At 41.4% G+C, this 18,939-nt stretch overlaps 1 protein-coding gene across 3 annotated transcripts in view; it reads right to left on the bottom strand.

Annotated features, from left to right (window-relative positions):
- Gs2 (glutamine synthetase 2) overlaps positions 1-18,939 on the bottom strand; it is a 303,407-nt gene that overhangs the window by 46,873 nt on the left and 237,595 nt on the right. The gene's annotated exons all lie outside the window — the stretch shown is intronic.

Genomic DNA, 18,939 nt, shown 5'->3' with positions numbered 1-18,939 from the left:
CATCCGTGCAGGGCTCTGACATTTAAAACGGGTTTAATGCGAAGATAACTTGGTGCACTTATCAAACATTTAATTTAAAAGGTATGCAAGATACATTATTTCAAGTACACAGCTGCAATTGCAAAACAAAAGCAGCATTCATGGATAACGCGCCGCACAAATAAGAGGGCTGTTATCTGCTCTGTATGGAGTGTGATATCAAACCCTCTGCGACTATCAGTTAAACAATGGATTTACAATAATATAATCAATGATATGAGTTAAACGTCCTTTCCGCTATCGCTGGCCACATACAGTTCACTCCCAAGTACTGAAAGCTTCATTGATGCACCAGAAAATCTAACACGTGTTTCTTTTAATTCCAATACCAGGCCTGCAGCCATGGCCTTTCCGCATTAACAATAAGCGCGATAAGAAATATTCTGAAGAGATTTTGAGATATCTTAACGAATCATATGATTCTGGTTAAGAAATTAGCAGTGGCGTGGGATGAAGACCCCAGCTACAATATATATAATTTTAATATAAGCAATCACAGCCCCACTACACTCTCTGAAGTCAACATTACCATTAAGGCTGCATTTTTTCGTGGAAAAGGTCAACCTATAAGGTTTGCCGATGACGTATTATTAGCAGCACTTTGTATCACGAAGGCAGTGTTAGCAGAAAACGAAATAACTCCAAATAAAATCCCCAATGTCCTGCGACTGTCTGGACGACGTTGTCACAGGCCTCGTATTTCACCCATGACAAAGTGCTCAGTGCCAGGATAAGCAGAAATCAGTTCCAGCACTATCGCATCATATTTCACACTTGACGTAAGAATAGTAATTCTAAGAATTCCGTAGGCACGTTATTATACAGCACAGAGGCTATTTACAATGTTTGCTGCGCAACCAAAGCGAAATTAGCCGCTACTTTTTACGTACCAGGCGCAAACCACACCAGTGTGGTAATAGAAAACACGAGTATGGCCGACCACACTTCATAGAAAAACGTAGGAGGCTTTGCTCAGCCCGCTGTAAGGGCTGCATAGCAACTCATTTTTATTTATTTGTGTTTAGTAGTGGCGAACGTCCGCCTGGTGGCTATGATCGTTAAGGCGCTGAAGTCTAAACTGTCTGACACCGAGGTTAGCCGGTTCGAGTCCCGTTGGTCAAGAAAAATGTCACCACGAGAATGTTGGCCGGCAGAGTAGGGGAGGTGGTGGTATACAATTTCTAACCACTAGATTGCGTCCCAAACCTCTCCGCAGTGCTCATATGGAGTGCGGACATATGACGCTGTTGATGGGGATTCGTCCGTAGGATGGAGACTAAGCCTTGAGCAACCCCTTTGTGTTATTCGACAGAAGTAGGCTATGTGCCGGCACCGGGTTTCAGTTTCTCCCTTCCTATCATGTATCACGTCATTCATTTCATCTCATTAACTCATCTGATGAGGTTGACGTCAGGAAGGGAATCCGATCATAAAAACCCGCCACGACAGATTCATCTTACCTCATACCCGACCCCGTAGAGAAACGGGACAAGGGTTGGACAAACAGTAGTGGCGAACACTTAACCACATCATTGTACAGAAAAATTGGAGAATATTATATATTTTAAAAGAAATTAATTTGTAATATCAATTCAAAATAAATGTAACAATTATACCAATATGTACATATCATTTGTCAAACTACTAAATGAAATTTTATGTAAAATTAAGTTTAAATTAACTGAATGAAAATTAACAATTGTGTGCTATATTCCTAAAGAAAACAGCAATTTTCCATGATATGTCAATAATTTGGTGAAAATATACATTATATTTCAGAGTAAGTCTAGCTTATTGACTAAATAGTAGGCGTCGAGGCCTTAGGTTGAAAGGACCCCGAGTTCTATTCCCGACCGGGTCAGGGATTTCAACAACGTATGGTTAAATCTCCTAGCTCGGAGAGTGGGTGTTGGTCTTCATACATTAAACCACACAAATCATCCACCACAGACACACTGAATACGTTCCTCCACGTAGCGTTGGCGTCGGGAAGGCCATCCGGCTGTAAAACTATCAAATCCGGCTCTTAAGTGCGGACCCCAAGAAACTCACAAAAAGGACGGGATGAAGATATATTTTACAGAAATGAATTAAAATCGTTTATTTATTTATTTATTTATTTATTTATTTAATTCCTGGTGCTTTAACGTCGCACTAAACACAGCAGGGTTTCGACGACACAGGGATGGGAAAGAGGTAGGACTGAGAAGGTAGCGACCATGGCCAAGGAACAGACCCACCTTTTGTCTGGTGTGAAAATGGTAAACCACGGAAATCCATCTTCAGGGCTCCCGACACTGAGATTCGAACCCACGAGTCTCCCGAATGGAAAGACTGGCTCCATAGCCATAGCGCGTTAAAACACGCGGCCACTCAGCTCCGTCCAGCTTTGAATACTGATGCTTGTAAAATATATTTTAAATTATTTTTCTGACAATAACAAATCTGAAACGATTAAATATGGAAGATGTTTCAAATGGACTATTAAATTATGTAAATATAAAGTTTTCCTCAAATATGTTAAAATATGTAGTAATACTTAGAAATACGGACAAATATGGATAATAAAATGTTTACAATCATTCCAGATACTCTTAATTCGTAAACTCGAGGAAAAATTTCAACTGTCGCAAATGAGAAAACGTGTATTATTTATATATCAAGTATCGGTTTAGTCCTCCCGATATATCGTGACAAGTTAAAGAGATAGTTAACACCAACCAACAACCAGAGCAGTGCAGATATACCAGTATTCAGGCGTATCTTATCATAATTCGGAGGTTACATTTGTTATTTGATAAAGAGACCAAGGTCATTCACACAAATTCTGCGAAACTCTGGTTGTCGTCGTTCAGCTGTTGCGGATTGAGGCCGAGGCCAACTCCAAAGCCCACTGCAAGCAGCTGGTTAGCTCACAACAGTGCACTGGATCGTTGCCAGGCAACGGACAGGTCATGATCGGCACCCTGGCTATTATATCGCCCTATTTTGTTTTTTTAAGTGACCTTTCCCTTTCTCTAAACGAAAGTTCTGGAAGGGGACTGATGTTGACAACAAAACTTTCCACTCCCTTGGCATTGTCTGCTGTTAAATCTGTAACAAGCTCGCGCCAAATAGGAGAGGAATCAAGAAAATATTGCAACTTAGTCACCAAATATAGGCTACAACCACACTGTAGTTTACACTTTTATGCAGCGTAATTTTATTATAAACAAGCACATATACACGTTCTTCGTACAGGAACTGGTTATGGATTACACGATTCCTTCATGAATTTATGCGAAGTTACATGTCAAAATTCAAACGTTTAATACGGCATGTCAAACGGATATTTTTCTACGAAAGCACGTGTACTAACATGAACTACGATAAAGCTGAACAGAGTTGACACAGAAGAGAACGATGACAGTTTATTGAACGGTACAGTTCCTGGTGCGAAGTTGTGCGAAATCCTCCTTACTTCTCGATACCACAGTGCCTGAAGACTCTCGTATTATCTGTTGTATCGAGAGAGTAAAATAGCTCTCGAGTTCTTCCCACTAACTCACCTTTAACATGACAATCTGTAAAACCGTCCCTTGTCAATCCTCCTATCGAAAAGGTGCACAGGCGAAAACAAGTTTTAGAAATGTATTTCCATTACGGTTGGTCATTTATATTGTGTGGGAGGGTAAAAATCACCGTTTCGATTTTCCTATAAAACCCCAGTCCATTCAGGGACTTAGAAATAATATTTGCCTTAAAACCAACTCAAGGCGAGTGGATTCTATATGTGAAGTTTGGCAGAAATATATCCAGTAGTTTTCCATTTATAAGAACTCTGACAAACCGATAGACACAAAAGCTTAAAATATATATATGGAGATGGTCATTATCACACCTGAAACGGAAAACTGTGCGAAAATGTCACCAAAATATGCAATGTACAGACACACGGTCGTTGCGATTTTCTTTATATACTGTAGATACCGAACGCCGTAAGTTGGAAATTCGTTCAGTTTTTTCTTGGTGTTGCACATGCAATGCAGTGCAAATATTCAATTCTGTAACATCGGGAACGCATTTTGTTTTACTAGGAAGTACGGAAGATAAAACGCTTCGTTCCCTGGCGAAGGTTTTTATTACAGTCAATTAGGAGGAGTTTAAAGCAAGGGAATTAACTAACCGTGACTAATCTAAGCTCAGAGAAGCAATGATTTTAGGACGTTAACGACTAAGTCCCTGGCGAGGCTCTTTATTATACACCTCGGCCGTGCTAGTCAATTACTAGTACCTTAAGCGTTACCGTGAGCTGACCAGGTTACGAGCTGTAGACCAAAGGGCTTTAGTATACTCACTAAACACGTATTTTACTGCTGTACAATGCACGCCATATTTGTTCTGTACGATATACTGTGGACATAACAAACAACCGATGAACAAAAGACTGTCGAGAAGTGCCCATTCTCTCATTTTTTATTATCCTTGATCAACACAACATGGCTCATCAAATATTAAGCTCCCCCTGTGGGTGGGGGTGGTACAATAACACCCACGGTATTCCCTGCCTGTCGTAAGAGGCGACTAAAATGGGCCCCAAGGGCTCTCAACTTGGAAGAGTGGGTTGCCGACCACGGGGCTCTTAGCCGAGTCCTCACATTTCTTCCACATGTGCCAAGCTCCTCACAGTCATCTATCATATCAGACCTCCCTTGGAGAATTCTTGTTCTTTTCCTGCCCCGACGCTATTAGGTTTCCTAGGCCTAGGGAGTCATTTTCACGCCCTTCGTGGCCCTCGTCTTTCTGTGGCCGACACCTTCATTTTTCGAAGTGACGGATCCCTTCCATTTTTTCTCTCTCATTAGCGTTGTATAGAGGATGGTTGCATAATTGTACTTCCTCTTAAAAAAGTAATCACTACCACCATCAAATATTGAGGAAAACTCACGTTGTATTAATAAGTAGTTGTACAGTTTAGCCGGCGATTCCGAGCGATTTCACGTAAGTATTTCGGTATAAGTCCGGAGACCAAAAGGTGCAAATTATTGTGTCGAGTAAGGAATGTCTAACACAATTCTAGTGTTTTGGCTTTTTGCCATGTGAAGCGAGGCAGAGCCTCTTAAGAGCACAAAAACAACGGTTCGCGAAGACTTTGTTCGGCTTAAACCGCGAAAACAAAAGTCATTCCAGGCCGTGAAAGTATAAATTAAAATACATCATGTTAAAACTAGTCTCGAAAAGGAAAGTAGCATTTAGACCTATTAAATTACCGGCACTCACAAAGAGAACAGTCTGCCATGGAAAATCCAGATCTGTTCGAATCATACTGCACTGTTCTTGCATTGAAGAGAACATGCGTATAATGATAGGTTTACGTTTCAGAATTTTTCCGAGCACAAATAAAAGGATACTTAAGTTTGCAAGACAGAATTTACAGAGATTTTTGTACGGGCTAGAATATTTAAAGTTTTTTTAGACTTTCATTCACCTGCCTGACTCTGTCTCGTCCTCGGTTTCGACAATATGGAAGTGAACGAGGTGTGAGTGATGCTAGTAATGCCATTCCTTACGCAGCCAGTCCCTGTTATGAATGATTTACATTTGTCACTCATTAGGCTCTGGGCAAGTCGATAGGATGACCAATTTGTAATCCTCTGGCTCAGGGAGAACCGACCTCACTCCTCTTCAGCTGACGGTAGACTTGTTTTAGATTTAACCAGCCATTGAGGTAAGGATCTCCCTGTGGCTGGGGGCGGTAGAATAACATCCATGGTATCCCCTCCCTGTCGTAGAGGGGACTAAGAGAAGTCCCACGGGATCTCATCTTGGGAGCGTGAGTTGGCGACCACGGGGCCCTTAGCTCAGTCCTGGCATTGGTTCTATTTACTTGTGCCAAGCTCCTCACTTTCATCCAGTGTTGCCAACTTATATTTTCAAGATCCGCTAAATACTACTAAAAATCCGCTAAAATTCCGCCAAGAAATCAGATCTCAAATAATGAGCAATAATAATAATAATAATAATAATAATAATAATAATAATAATAATAATAATAATAATAATAATAATAATAGTAAATGTCTGCATCTATGAGTTTCACTGGGATTAACCCCTACCTGCGAGCCGGCGAGCTCAAACTTGTAGGCGTTTTACTGCCGGGTACAAACTACGTGAATTCTCTACCTCAACGGCCATACACAGAACAGGCCAGTTTATTAAACGGTCTTCCATCATAGCATAAATATAAATGCTACTCTGACAGTTTCATTATCTGTCGTCATTAGTCAACTAAGAGATGAGCACCCTTTCCTCACGCATTACAAATTTATGATACCATGACCTCATAACATCAAATCCAAACAACATGTTTTCCTCATGTGACTGCTAGCTCCTGACAAGAAATACGGAATAGCTCAGAGACAGACTGGAGTACAAATTTTTTTAAAAGTTAAATGGATAAAACGCTAAATTCCGCTATAATAAATCTAGAATTCCGCGAAAAAATCCGCTGTCCGCTAAATGGTATATTTCTCCGCCGACAGTCTTCTAATTCCGCCAAATTTAGCGGAAAATCCGCTAAGTTGGCAACATTGCTTTCATCCATCATATCCGACCTCCTTTGGTCAATTCTTGTTCTTTTCCAACAACGACGCTATTAGGTTTCCGATGCCTAGAGTGTCTCGTTTTCACGCCCTTCGTGGTCCGTTTCTTTCTTTGGCCGATACCTTCATTTTCGATTTGTCGGACCCCTTCGATTGTTTCCTCTGATTAGTGTTCATAGAGGATAATTTCCTAGTCGTACTTCCTCTTAAAACGATAACCACTTGCTCAGCCTGAAGGCCTGCATATTATGACGTGAGTTATTGTCAATGCGACGAAACCTCTTGGTTTTCTAGACCGTGGTCGCCATCTCACCGTCACGTAGCTCAACTGTAATCACGTAGGTTGAATGAACCTCAAACCAACCCGCAGTTCCAGGTAAAATTCCTTGACCTGGTCGCGAATCGAACCCGGGGGCCTCCAGGTGAGAGACGGGAACGCTTACCCTAAACCACGAGGCCGGCATTTAGTTGCACAGTCAGTAAAATTGAGTACTTCGTACTTGTATAGGATAACTACAAAATATGTTTTAAAATAAACCCTTTGCAATTTTATTTTTAAATTTGTCGAATGTCCGGTGTTTTTTGTTTGAATTTGTTTGATAAATCTGGCCACTTAGGATGCCGATGGACTAAATGGAAAAGCATCCTTATCAGGGTTTTTCAGGTACTGTATCTTGCAGCGGACTGCTCACTTACTACCAACTATCTCACTGTTAAGCTGCTTAAGGCCAAGTCTCACAGTACTAACCTCGTTTATGTTAATACCATGAACTAGAAGAAACTGGTGCGGTGAAAATGCAGCAAGACTTCTCGCAAGTGACAGTTAATTACTCTCGCAATGAGAGGTTCCTAAGGTCATCATTTAAGCACTGTGTTTTTGGCAAGTCATCATGACGCTAGCCACAGCTCTGCCAAGAGCAACACATCGTTGACGAAGCATTTTCCTCCGACACATCTGAATCCCCTGGCCACGTCAGATGGCATCACTACGGCACATTGTCTAAACTAGGAGGTTCATGAAATGTCTAGAATAAAATGTCCAAATAAAATGAACATGGGTATGTTTCTGGGCTGGGCTGGAAGTCTTATCTGGAATCAGCAACCGGTACTAGGTCAGTAGCGCCATCTTCTCACTGTGCGCTTTCTTCCTGTAACTACAAAAGGCTCTGTCAGGCAGGAAGCAGACTGTCCGCGCGGGCGAAATGACAGCAGGCCGTCGCGGACTGGGTCAAAGAGAATGCGGACAAGTCAGGGCGAACCAGTGTGAAGCCGGTCTCAATCAAGTGCGTACCGACTCATTTTTTCCTTTTTTGAACTGGTATCATCATTTTGTTGTTTTAATCAAATGTCCAGCATCCCCTGTGGGTGGGGGTACGCAGACGAAGAATGCACCCACGGTATCCCCTGCCTGTCGTAAGAGGCGACTAAAAGGGGCGACCGAGGGATGATATTAGAACCATGAGACTACTGTGTGTCGTACAGGTGTTCATGACCACGCACTAGATCAGTTAATTTCTCCGCATCTTCTGGAGACTTTTCGGTGTTGGCCGCGCGAACTAGTCTGGTCCGCTACGGTAGGCCGCCTTCTGTTTGACCACGATGATGTACAGAGTCCGCGCGGACGAAAGCGGCCAGTCCGCGTCCTGTTTGACAGAGCCTTAAGAGCTTGAGAAAATCCCTTATCAAATGAACCCCGTTTTACTCCTCAGTCCAGAAATAAAACACTAACTGGCTGGAAAACGAACCCAGGGCCTTGGAATAAGAGACAGGTACGCTACCTCTACACAAAAGGGCTGAATAATAATAATAATAATAATAATAATAATAATAATAATAATAAGTTGTAATCTTTGGCTTTATTGGAAGTAACTCTAATACAGAATTGATATCTCTAAACAACAGTAATATGAAAATAACACTAATAATGTATAGATGTATTAGGGAACAGTCTTGTTCCTGGCTGTGCAGTATACGGCTGGTAAATTGCCTTTCTGGGGGGGGGGGGGGGCAGGGGGTGGCGTTGAGTCTAGTCGTGTGCACTGAAGTAGGCGTTTTCGAGTCCATCACTGATCAAGTAATTTTGCAGTTGGTTCACTTTCCCGTCGGGCATATTCTGATTCTAGCTAGATGTGCAGCTAAGCAGTCAAGTCCTGTTTCCAATCTGAAGATTCACACCGCTTATTTCCTCAGCTTGCTTTTTAATTTTTGTCCCACAGGGTTTTTTCATTTCTTTATTGTAGTAAGTAGGGTAGTTTCTTCCATTTTTCAAGGTTTTTATTTTTGTGATTATCTTGTTGACTGAGTTAGCTGCCAGAGGTTTAGTTCTCAAGTAGGCACTAGTGCTTTATTATTATTATTATTATTATTATTATTATTATTATTATTATTATTATTAGAATGTTAGTTGTTGCTCGATGTTGGTTGTAATAAGCGAGAAACAGGAAGAAATAAATCTCAGTAGATTCTATTTCAAAAAGTTCTTTAACACTGAATTATTCAATGCAAGGTTATTAAATGAAATCTGTATGCACTGTCAAGCATGACATTTCGTTGCCGAAATGTTAAGTGGACATTTTAATTCGCGTTGCCACAATGGTTTGGCTTATTTTCCAGAACTTCAAGGAAAAGATGTAGTGAAAAGGTACAATGCTACATGATGATTTCATGAACGATATAAGACAGTACAATAGTACAATATCCTTTGCATCGTTCTCTGCTAACCGTAAACACATTCCAGAATTAGGTCCTTACTGTTTTAACATTCAGGGGATGATTCATAGGTGCATTTCAGATTTACTCCCTACTGAAAAACTGCCGAGCATTATCCTGCCAGTTATATGCGATGGATTCAAGACTTGCGAACAGAATTCATTGTGAATATTCTATAAAGGTTCGAAAATTCCGTGTGTATACCCACAACGGAAATCTAAGTTTAAAGGAAATTAAATGGTCTTCCGGAGTTGAGTATTTTCCATTACTTTTCTTACGCTACCTTTATTATCATCAACTGTCCGATTTTGAAAATACTTCGATATTTGAACTTGTACGCAGTTGAACTTTTAGGCCAACTGTATGCATTCCTGCCGTTCCATTTAAGAATATGGAGTTAGTATCTATCTCCGTTATTAATCAGCCCATGAGAATAAGTAGCATGTTATTTTATAAAGGCCCTGGGTACCATTTATGAATATGAAAACAGAATGCAGATATATTTAATGGTTTAGGGCCCGGTTTCATCAACACATGTTAAATATATACTAACAAGTAGTTAGTTAATAAGGAGTTAAAAAATGTAACATCTTGTTAGGTTTCTTGCGTTTCATCAAACTTTTCTTGTGAAATGTTAACTAATCGACTGTTAACTCTCCCAATATTGCGAACTGGTGCGAACCAAGGAGGCAGTGGTACGAACATGCTGTTTTACAGCGCGCTCCGATGCGCTTTTGTTTGAGTACAGCTGTAAAATATGGCGCGTGAAGTGAAACGGAATCGTAGTTTAATTTTTCCTCCTTCGAAAGAGAGTTGTTAATTGAATTAGTTAGTAAATATATATAAGTTATTGAGTGCAAGCGCACGGATGGCTTGACGGTAAAAGAAAAGGGCGAGGCGCGGGAAAAGTCCGCGAGGGTTTCAATGGAGTTAAGATACTTTTTTAGCGGGTATCCGCTGTCATCTAACAAAATCACTTCGTTAATTGTCCCACTTCAAACTGTGCTCCGATATGGGAGTTATTAAATATTGTATTGTCGTGTGCAGAACCAGACCACCTAGCAAGTATATCCCTGATTTGGAGGTTAGGCTCACTAATCACCTGAACATTAACATTAACAGAGAAATATCCCTTCCGATTACGATATATTTCTTCCCAATTGCCTCCAGGTGATTGGATTCTTACATGTGTGCAATCTATTGCACCTAGAACAAACACCAGGAAAACGGCTTATTTCATAGAAGTCGCGGATAATTTGCTGACGCTCCTCTACTGAAGGGAATGTTACATACTTCCTTCTCATGGATGCTATTGCTGCAGACACTCGACAAACAACTCTACTAATAGTGGCTTTAGAAATTCCAGCATTGTCTCCGACCATTATGTGAAAATAACCAGTAGCAAAAAATCGTAATATTATCAGTACCCAACATTGGAGAAAGAGGTTGGAGAAAGAGGTAAGTTTCTCTTCGTAGGATAGTCCAACCTCACTTGAATTTCGTCAACAACCTTAGCAACGACTATTTTCGATAACCTGTATCTATGAAGAAATTCCGCATCCGTCAAATTTAGAAAGTCATTACGTCGCTGAACTCTTCTTCGACCAGGATTGTTTACTAAAATATCTAAATAGAGCGATTCCGCATCGAAAGCGAGATTCACAGCAGCAATTTGGAACAGGTTGCTAAATGATAATGTTAGGCATTTAACATTGGAAATGGCGGATGTTAACTTTGATACGCAGTTTAACATTTGTTAATGTTAACAGTGGTTGATGAAACGCAAATTTTCTTAAATCTGATGTTAAAATGATTTAACACCTTGTTAGGTACTAACACGTGTTGATGAAACCGCGCCTAGAAGTTATTTCCGTGTAACATTTTAGGTAAATAACCCTGTATTACATATGGGCATCACAACTATTACCTCTTAAATTCATAATGGATACGATCCCCAATACACACAAATTTAGGTTGTGGCAGTTTCTTAGACTAATATTCACATGACTGATGTCACATCGTTATCTGACCTGAATATTAAACACATGCATACCTGCATTCATTGATTTTCTGCTTTCTTGCTACCTCAAATTTCACCAAAATAAAACCTGACTTTGCCCTATGAATGTCCCCGAATTGCCCCAGAATATGTCCCGCAATTACCCCGAATATGAAAATAATTTTTTGATTAATATTGATCCTACAAATGCATGGCTTCAGCGACAATTTCTGCAATGTTCTCTTTAAATTTTGATTAAAAGAAATTATTTGTATCTGCAACCACTTTTTCTAAAATTACAAATATTTCAAACTCCAAAGCGATTTTTGATGCTGGAAATAAGAGTTAGTTTTTCATTACTTTTGCTGCTCATAACAAGGTCATTTTTGGTCATTTAGTTATCGTCTGCCATTCAATGAACTCAAAATAATCTATTGCCGCTAATCAAACTGGCAGATAATTTACTCGTAAGGAGCTATGATGACGTCCCGCTTTTACGCAACATTTTGCTGTCTCATATTTGCCCCAGTTGACCCTATTTCATAATATTCTTAATGCTGAATATAACATATGGGCACCACAACAAAAATAGCGTTTCCCTTCCTTTCCTCCAGCGTGTCTAATGTTCACGCCTTTTATGACCCTCATATTCCTTTTGCCGATCACTCTTTCTTCGAAAAATAGGACCTCTTTCATTTTTCTTCGAATTAATGTTAACGCAGGATGGTTGCCTAGTTGTACTTCCTCTTAGAATCATCACCATCGCCATCTTCAGCAGAAGTGGTGACCGGACTACCCATTACGAAGGCAAGGTGTAAGCTGACATATTGGTCAAGAACAAGAGCAGTCATATCCAAATGGAAGAGCGGCCGTTACTCCCACAGGACCTACCATGTCGTGTTTGCGTGCAGATGCATTCACTGAAAAGCTACAAGCCAGAAAACTAAAAACAACTCTGCCGGTATTCTCTGGAGTGACGTAACACCAGGTAGCGTTGTCATGGCAACGACCGTGACGCCTCTCAGCTTCTCGGCGGTCATCAACTACTTGCCATGTGTTCAGATAGCAAATGGCCAAGGCTGGAATGTTTAAGATCACCTTGTGGGTGCGGGCAATAGAATGGCATCCACGGTATCCCCTGCCGGTGGCAAGGGCCAGGCTCCTCACCATCTATCCTATCTGAACTAAACTGGTCAACCCTTGTAATTTTCCCACCTTGACTGTGTTAGGTTTGCGATTCCTAGGGAGTATTTCATGTTCAGGCCCTTCGTAGGCGTTGTCTTCCTTTGGTGATACCTGTACCCTAATTTTTCAAAGTGCCGGATCTCTCTCTCTCTCTCTCTCTCTCTCTCTCTCTCTCTCTCTCTCTCTCTCTCTCTCTCTCTCTCTCTCATTGGTGGTATGTACTGGTTAGTGCTAATAGAGGATGACTGCTCAGTTTTACCTACACCATAAAACAATCACCACCACCATCGCACTGGCACGAGAGCCGGGCTAAGTAGTTCAGATGGAAGAGCGGTGGCCTGTTTCGAAGATGGCAGGTTCGATCCTGTCTCAGTCCGGTGGTAGCGGGTGGCCAAAATACAAGTGGTCCGGAAAATATTTACAAATAGGACTGACGCGGGACTGATCATCACAGAAGATACTGGCAATAGTCGTCACTTCACTTCCCTCAGAACTCAACTCGTTTGGACGATTTAACACACGCACAACAGTAATGGCGTACGGCTTCTGGCGCCGGGAGTGTCAGCGGATATGCTCGGCTCGCCAGGTGCAGGTCTTTTGATTTGACTCCAGTAGGCGACCTGCGCGTTGTAATGAGGAAGAAATTATGATGAAGACGACATATATACCCAGTCCCCGTGCCAGTGAAATCAACCAACGACCCTGCCGGGAATCAAACCCGGGACCCCTGTGACCAAGGCCAGCACGCCATGGAGCCGGACGTGGACAACAGTAAATTTGTAAGGATACAGATTTATAAGTTTCGACACGACGATCTCTTTAATTCCCACTTGCACAGACAAACAGCGCTGAGATTTCGTCGGACTTCGCTCCAGGCTTTCCTTCACTCGAGCAATAATTTCTAGTGTTCGAAATCTTTTCGCATAGTTACGGTTTTTATTCGCTACAGAGCCCGTTTCACACCATTTGACACTAAGCTTTGCAATGCAGACTTTGCTGGAAGTTTTGCCAAAACACTTCCAGTCTTCCATTTCCCCACAGGTTTTCCATGAATCGTGCTTCGCGTAACAGTCGACAATGAACACGCGCTGTTTTATGGTCAGCATTCAACTGGTCACTAAACACGTATGCTCACACGTTAATGGCACAGCATAGTAACAGAATGGTTTCCAGCATTTCCAGTTGTACTTTGCCCGCCCTGTATTTGGAGGGGCTGAAATACGCCAGCCTCGTTGACGTAGATTTACCGGCGCGTAAAAGAACTCCAGCGGGACATAATACCTCGAAGTCTCCGAAAACCGTAAAATTACTGGAGTTAGAGGGTGGTGGTGGTGGTGGTGATTACTGTTTTAATAGGAAGTACAGTCCGGCTCCATGGCTAAATGGTTGGCGTGCTGGACTTTGGTCACAGGGGTCCCGGGTTCGATTCCCGGTAGGGTCGGGAATTTTAACCTTAATTTGTTCATTTCGTTGGCACGGGGGTTGGGTGTATGTGTCGTCTTAATCATCATTTCATCCTCATCACGACTCGCAGGTCGCCTACGGGAGTCAAATCGAAAGACCCGCACCTGGCGAGCCGAACTTGTCTCGGACTCTCCCGGCACTGAAAGCCATATGCCATTTCATTTCATGGGAAGTGCAACTAGGCAACCATCCTCTATATAACTCTAATCAGAGGAAAAAATGAAAGGAGTTCGACACTTCGAAAAATGAAGGTATCGGTCAAAGAAAGACAAGGACCATGAAGGGCGTGAAAATGAAAGACTCCCTAGGCCTCGCAAACTAATAGCGTCGGGGTCGGAAAAGAACAAGAGTTGGCCAAGGGAGGTCGGATAGGATAGACGAAAGTAAGGAGCCTTGCACAAGTGGAAGCAATGTCAGGACTCAGCTAAGGGCCCCGTGGTCGCCAACCCACGCTCCCAAGTTCAGAGTCCCTGGGGTCGAAGTTAGAGGGATGTAAAACTAATAAGATTATGAAGAACGCGAGACGGTTCATCACGATGTCTCTAAGATCTTACACGAGGTAAAAACAATAACGTCATTTCAGATTAGAGAATACAGCCTGTCTAAGTTTTATACCTCACACACATAAAACAATTTTTCTTCCTGCATTTCTTTGCTACATAATTAACAAGACACTGGAGCTGTAAAAGTCAGTTCCTCCCTCCAGCAATAAAATGCACCGCGCGGACGTGCCGCGTCGTTTCGGGAAATCCCCGCGGGTCGATGTCAGCGTCTGACGCGCGCAGCGGTAAGCCTCTCCCTAGCTATGAGCACCCGCCGCTGGGAAATGGACACAAACGTGACTGGCTTCTTTTAAAAAATATGACCCCTCCACAAAACGTGTCCCAACACGGTCGAGATCCCGGGGTTAATACGAAGTTTTGATATATATATATCGTATGTGTCGTCATCATCATTGTCCGATGGATCGAGTCCTGGCATTTCTTCCGCTTGCTTGCGCCAGGCTCTTCCCTTTAATCTATTCTATAACACTTCCCTTGGTCAACTCTTGTATTTAAAACAATAACCACCACCATAATTTATCCACAGAGGAAACTAATAATAATAATAATAATAATAATAATAATAATAATAATAATAATAATAATAATATTCCAGAAACTACTGAACTGTAAAAAACCAGAGGAAACTTTAATGTTTGAGAAACCCAAGAACCAGACACCGGACTCAGAACCACCTAATAAAGAAGAAATCAGGGGAATAATAACAGGACTGAAGAACAATAAGACGTCAGGTGAAGATTCAATAGTTGCAGAGTTATTGAAATATGCCGGAGAACACTTAGTGACTCAGCTAGAAGCACTGTTTGAGGAAATTTGGCAGACGGAGAGCATCCCAAAGGAATGGAAGACATCATTAATACACCCGCTGCACAAAAAAGGAGACAGAACAAACGTTAACAATTACAGAGGAATATCATTGCCACCAGTTGCCTCTAAAATTCTATCCAAGGCACTACAAAACAGGACTGAAGGGATAATAGAAAAAGAACTTGGTGAATACCAGGCAGGATTCCAGAAAGGGAGATCATGCAGCGAGCAAATTTTCAACCTAATCTCCATAATACAACTACGTGCACTCACAGCCAAAAATCTAGTGATTGTATTTGTGGATTTTAAGAAAGCCTATGATTCAGTCGACAGAGCAACCTTGATAAGCACGTTAGAAGAGTTTGGGATAGATAAAAAAACTAGAAATTTAATCAAAGAAACCATCACTGACACTACATCACAGGTTAAGTTTATGGGTATGTTGTCAAAACCATTCAAGATCGAAACAGGTGTCCGACAAGGGGACGGGATGTCACCACTTCTGTTTAATGTTGTACTTTAAAAAGTGGTCAGAGAGTGGAGGAAGAGACTGATGGAATTAGGGGTGAAAAATGGAATATCACTGGGAAGATCTGGAATCAAAATTGACTGTCTAGCATTCGCAGATGATATGGCAATACTGGCAGAAGACACTGAAACAGCCAAGGTACAAATTGAAACACTTCAAGAGACTGCTGTAAAGACGGGACTTCAGATATCCTTCGAAAAGACGGAACTAATGATTCAGGACAAAAAGGATCCGACACAAAATATTGTCACCAAATATGGAACAATTAAAAGAGTACAGAAGTTTAAATATCTAGGGGAATGGATAACCCCAACAGGACTACCAGGAATAGCATTACAGGAAAGGGCAAGAAAGATGGAAGCAGCATACCAGTTATGTCGAAATGTCTACAATAAAAAATCAGTTTCATTCACTGCAAAAATCAGACATTACAACACTGTCATCAAACCAGAAAGTCTATATGCGATCGAATGTATTCCACTGAACAGGAAGGGCTTACTAGAAAACATTGAAAAGACAGAAAGGAAGATCTTGAGGAAGATACTAGGGCCCAGGAAAGTGGGTCAAGAATTTAGACTGCGACCAAATGAGGAACTATACAAAAGGACCGAAAAAATCACAACATCCTTCAAGAAGAGAAGACTCTGCTTCTACGGACACATTAAAAGAATGCCACCAGAGAGAACAGCCAAGCGAATTCTGGAATACATGGAGAACAGGAAGACACAAACTAGCTGGCTTAAAGGGGTCAAGGAGGATATGGAGGAAAATAATATATCACAGCAGGCAGTATACAACAGACAGGAATACAGAAAAATCATCAACAAAATTAAGGGATTCCAAGATCAAAGTAGCAAAAAACGGACCGGCAACAACTGGTCACGAGAACGTAAAGAAGCCCACTCCGAAAGGATGAAGAAGTACTGGGCCGATCGAAAGAGGAAGAACCGTAAATGAATGATGCTTAACGTGGTCCATAGTAGACCTATTCGAAAACAAGAATAATAATAATAATAATAATAATAATAATAATAATAATAATAATGACGCCGTATGGGTGACTTGTGCGTCCGAGAATGGGATCCTACCTATGACGAAACCTAATGCTGAAGACGACACACACACACACACACACACACACACACACACACACACACACACACACACACACACACACACACACATCCCCGAGCCATTGGTAGAGCCTTGCACGGATGTCGATATCCGCGAAGTTAGTGTCTTGGCAGATACAAACTGTATGCGAGTGCGGGTAATTTTGCTGATACTTTCTAAATAACGACGTTTACTGATTTTCACTCAGGTATACTCTTGCTTGTGGTTAGGTGACCCTTGACATTGGTATGGGAGAACAGTGTTATATAAAGAGCCATGAGATCATAAAGCCGGAAATCTGCTCGCAATTAGTGGAAGGAACAAAGGCCAATACGCCGGTAACTGTCGCAAGAGAAATGAAAATGAAAACCTACAACCTGTTTTCCAGTCTTTGACCGGCTCAGGGATGTAATGAATGAAGCAGATATAGGCTGTTAGTACGATGGGGTCGCCACTCCCAAAATGATTTATTAATGAATGATAGATGCTATGAAATTAGAATGGAGAGTGTTGCTGGAATGAAAGATGACAGGGAAAACCGGAGTACCCGGAGAAAAACCTGTCCCGCCTCCGCTTTGTCCAGCACAAATCTCACATGGAGTGACCGGGATTTGAACCACGGTATTCAGCGTTGAGAGGCCGACGCGCTGCCGTCTGAGCCACGGAGGCTCCGTCGCAAGATAAAATCCTTCATAAACGTGTGACTGTAGGGATTTCTACTGCCAGGTGTCAGGCCTATTGCATTATGTTAATAAATCTACCGTTTCAATATCTTGGGTGTAATATAGGCTACTGTAGGTAAATATTTATAATATCCGCGGATAACCATACGCATATGAGGATGTGGGTGCTGATGAAAGAAGTGCGGGTGTTATTTTGTAGCCATTGGAATTAACCGAAGAAGGTTAAAATCCCCGACAAGCCGGGAAGTGAACCCGGGACCCCCTGGGCCAAAGGCCAGGACGCTAACCATTTAGCCATGGAACCGGAAATAAATAAATAAATAAATAAATAAATAAATAAATAAATAAATAAATAAATAAATAAATAAATAAATAAATAAATAAATAATACATTGAAGATAGCATACTACGAAAGGATGAAAACCTGGTGGGCCTGCAAGAAGACAAACTGTTGAGATCTCGCGGTCCTTATTGGCTCTAAAGGGCCCTTTACACGCTCAGACATTTACACAGATCTGTCTGTACAGACCGTGTTTGTGCAGACAAGTCGTTGCGTGTAAATGAATCGCCGACCGTAATTTTGGTCTGTACTGCGGTCTGTGTTCGGCCTGTGCAAAGTCTGGCGGAGTTTGAATTAACACAGACCACGCGCAGACAAGCCTGAGCGTGTAAAGCTTACGCAGACAACGCTGAAGACAGATAGCACAGTCCTTCGTCTGGGAGCGTGTATGTAGTGTTGTATTGTAGTTTAGTGTTTGCACTCAATACAGGAACAGCTATGAGTGAGTTTACTCAAGATTCGCATAATTGTACCCGTACCTTTATGATTGAATTCATAGAACTCTATAAATCATTGCCAAGTGTTTGGAAGATCAAGAGCACAGAATACAGTGTCCGGAATGAAGAAAACGCGCAATATGAAGTATTAGTTTCAAAACTAACATTTCCTTATCACAACTTGTCCATCTATCACGACATTAAACATTAAAATTAAGTCTACTAACTATTTACATCCAATCTTTAAATTGTATTTTAATTAATTAATGAATTAATTGATTCATTCATTCATTTTGTCCTAGATGTTAACAGTGTTATATGATCTAGGACAACATGCAGGCCTATCTTAACACTTCGTGAGTTCAATTAGTGCTTCATGTCACAATTCTGTACCTGATCCAGTTATACTACAATTACAACACACCTTGTGAATGACTGCATGAATAGATAAATGAATGAATGAATGATTGCACGATTGAATTGTAATCAT

The sequence above is a fragment of the Anabrus simplex genome, chromosome 12 (assembly GCF_040414725.1).
Source record: "Anabrus simplex isolate iqAnaSimp1 chromosome 12, ASM4041472v1, whole genome shotgun sequence".
In the NCBI taxonomy this organism is placed as follows: Eukaryota; Metazoa; Arthropoda; class Insecta; order Orthoptera; family Tettigoniidae; genus Anabrus; species Anabrus simplex.
Note: the sequence above shows the minus strand (reverse complement) of the source record. Positions and strands in the feature narration are given on the sequence as shown.